The sequence below is a fragment of the Vombatus ursinus genome, unplaced genomic scaffold, assembly GCF_900497805.2.
Source record: "Vombatus ursinus unplaced genomic scaffold, bare-nosed wombat genome assembly UNPS02014779.1, whole genome shotgun sequence".
NCBI classification, from domain to species: Eukaryota; Metazoa; Chordata; class Mammalia; order Diprotodontia; family Vombatidae; genus Vombatus; species Vombatus ursinus.
The window spans coordinates 51,180,855-51,184,175 of NW_020954557.1; the positions used below are offsets into that span (position 1 = coordinate 51,180,855).

Here is a 3,321-nt window from a genome sequence, read left to right on the forward strand (position 1 = left end):
AAAAGCGAGCCTGAAGTGCAAGCCAGATGAATGGTTCTTCTATCCTCACAGAGCCTGACAACAGGTTTTCTCAAGAGTCCAGTGCCTTAACCACCTCATCAGACACCTAAGGGAAGAAAGATGCTTCTGGATCCCAGACACTACATTCACCTCTGGCACCAAGAAGCCTTTGCACAAAGACCTCTTCAAGTCTTTCCCCATACGCTTCTTCCAAGATCATTTCCTCCCACAGGCCTGAGTATCTCTTCTGCTTCGGCATGAATCTGCACCAAGTAGCTCAATAGTTTCTGGGAATAAGAACAAATTCTGCTGGGAAGGATAGGCTCACCAGCCCAGTTGCAAATTACTCGGGGTGAGGGGAGGGGGAAAGAAGGGTGCGGGTGAGTGAAGAAGCAGAGGTCCAGCTCCCTTCATACATCCCTTTCCTTATGCGGCAGGGCAGAGCAGATGTTGCTGCGGCAGCATTCTCGCGGCCACCGCCCAGAGAGCCAGCCAGGAGAGGGAGGGGGCTCCAGAGTAGAAGGGTGTGTGTTGTGAGTGCGCGTGTGTGTACCGGTTGTGGCTAAGGAGACTCGGAAGGGCGGAGGAGGAGAAGGAGATAGAGGATGAGGTGGAGGAGGAGAAGAGAAAAGCCAGTGGCTGCCCTCCGGAAGGCGGGGTCTTACAACCGCCGGGGCGCGCCTGAGAAGGCGTGGCTCAGCCTCTGGGGCTGCTCTCTCTGGTCCAGCGGCAGCTGTTTGTGTTTCCAATTCCGAGGAGCCCAGCGGTGTGCAGGTGCTCCCGGGGGTTGGGGTGTCAGCAGCTGGCAAGAGCTGCTCTCAACCTCAGGCGCCTGCTGAGCAACAGGAGCTCGGAAAAAAGAAAGGAAGGGAGTAAGAGGAAGCAGTGAGGCGGGAGGGACGGAGGAGGAAGGAACTAAGGAAACTGGGATCTCTCCACGGGTCAGACTCGTTCAGGTGGAGGTGGTGGGCATAACAACACACAGGCATGCTAGCAAGTAAGTGCCTTTTTTTTTTCCCTGCTCGTCTGCTACTGGGTGGGGTGATGGCTAGCTGTTGCCAACCTCATGTGCTGTCGCTTCCCTCCCCGTTTTCCTTCACCTGTTAGTCTTCTCACTATCATGTTTCACTAGGTTCATTATGATGAAGAAGTTAGGCAGTTGGGTGGGGGGCGGGGTGGGGGTGGTCGGCGTCTGAGGCGGCGCTAGGAATAGAGGAAGAGGAGCAGGAGTGACTCTTTCTATTTCGAAACTGGTCCCTTGCCTGTTGCTCAGTAGGAACGCCTCTGTTTAGTGCAAGGCTTTCAAGTCACGGAGAGAAAAGAATAGAGATACAAGCCAGTGAAAGGGTTGCTTAATGTGGGGTGGTTTTCGACACATTTTCGGTACCCAAGTTGCGATAAGTGTTTATTTATTTGCTTATTTCTTTTACGTTTCTTATCTGGAAAGTTACGGCATGCCGCATCTTTATACTTGGTGCTCCCTTGGGAGATGCAGAAGGGGCACTTAAAAAGGTTTTTTAGCATAGACATAAAACAATTGATTTTCAAAAGGCTGGTTAGCCTTCTATAAACCAATTATTCCTTCATCAAGTAAATGATGTTTTATTATTTTGATAATGGATGAACTTCCAGTTGAAAACATTTTTCCCCCTTTACTTTTCATAAATCTTCCTCCCAGAAGCATTATTTAGGTGGAGAGAAATTTTGGCATCAGTTAAAAATAAGAAAGAGTAGTTAAAGAATTAAGGCTGAGATGCTGAAATATAAAATGTGCATTATGGTTACTATTTATATGGCTTTAAAGATGCCTTTAAAATAAATAAATTCTGCCTCTTTTGCATGTATTTTTAACAGAAAAGTTGGCTTTCTTTAACCTTCTTCAACAGAGTAAAATAAACTGAGTACAGTAGTTTAAGGAAAGGTGAAAATTTTAATTACTTCTAGTAGCTAGCATTTATATGGTGCTTAAGATTTGCTTAGCACTTTACCTATGTTTCCTCATTTATCCCAGTTCCTAGAGGATCATAGAGTTGGCACATAGAGATGACCTCAAAGGCCATCTAGTCCAATCCTCTCCTTTTTTACAGATGAAGAAATCAAGATTAAGTGAACTGCCTCAAGTTACACAGGTATTAAATGACAGAGGCAAAATTGGAACCCAGCTCCTGTGACTCAAAAATCTGTGATCTACCTACTGAATTACCTTGCCTCTCTTAAATCATTATTTTGAGTGTAGTACCTTAAACATGCATCTGCGCTCTTATAAACAAGTAATATTCTTCCCCTAGATATTTTCCTTCCTTCCAAATTGATTTATCTGCATTTTTGGATGCTGTTCTACAAAAGTATTTTTTGTTCAAGCTGTTGGATTATATACAAAGAAAAAAGTATTATGAATTGTAACTAGAAACATTCCTATCATCACCTCTAATTCATGATTTCCGAGTCTTTTTTAAACTATGATTCATTTTCCTAGAAATCCTGGTAAGCAGAATTTTTAAAACATTTCCATTGATTAGTTGTAGACTGATATTTGATCCTGATGCAATGAGCTGCCCAGAATGCTGAAACTGCAGTACCATTTAACCGTAAGAAAAGAACAATGGTAGGCCAAATTTCATATTACATCTGATGTGCATCTGGGTAACCCACTTAGGGAAGTCTCATACCTGTTTGTAATGACAGGTTTAGAGCATTGGCATGATACAGATCTTCATCACTCCTTTTGTAAGAGTGATTTCCTTAAGCAGCACTGAGCTACAGTGACTTTGTGGGGAATTGTAGTGTACTGCAGCCTCTGTCTGATCTTAATTCACTTAATGGGTACAACAAGTTACCTACACGTAGAACATCTCATGCAGATGGGCCACTGATACTTAGTGAGGTTGATTAGTTCAAGTTTGGCCACAAGCCCAGAAAAATCTGTCTCAGGCATTCCATTTCTTAGGTTGGGGGTGGGGGATGGGGAGAGGTGGTTATATGACCTTTCACTAATGCTAATGTTTCTGTTTTCTTCTTTCCCTTTCCAGTCTCCTTCCTTTTCTCCTTCCCCTTTCACTTCCCTTTCCCCTTCCCTTTCATCCCTTGTGACCATCTAGTGCTCTCTGTGAGGGGAAAACTTTATTTATTAAAAAGTAGTCTCATAATTGCAAGTATTGTATTCCCTGATGCCAACTGAAATTCATATAGCAGAAACCTGGGTTAGTTTAGTCTTCCTTATCATACTTGATGAACATATATTACCTTCCTCCTGGCTATATGGAATTGGATTCAGGTGTGTGTGTGTGTGTGTGTGTGTGTGTGTGTGTGTGTGTGTGTGTG

General features: G+C 44.0%; 1 protein-coding gene across 1 annotated transcript in view; it reads left to right on the forward strand.

Moving 5' to 3' along the window:
- Positions 1 to 955: 955 nt before the first annotated feature.
- LOC114045697 (sodium channel protein type 9 subunit alpha) overlaps positions 956 to 3,321 on the forward strand; it is a 196,372-nt gene continuing 194,006 nt past the window's right edge. The window contains exon 1 of the mRNA XM_027865806.1: positions 956 to 997. The gene's annotated coding sequence lies outside the window, so the exon portion shown is untranslated. The remainder of the gene's footprint in view (positions 998 to 3,321) is intronic.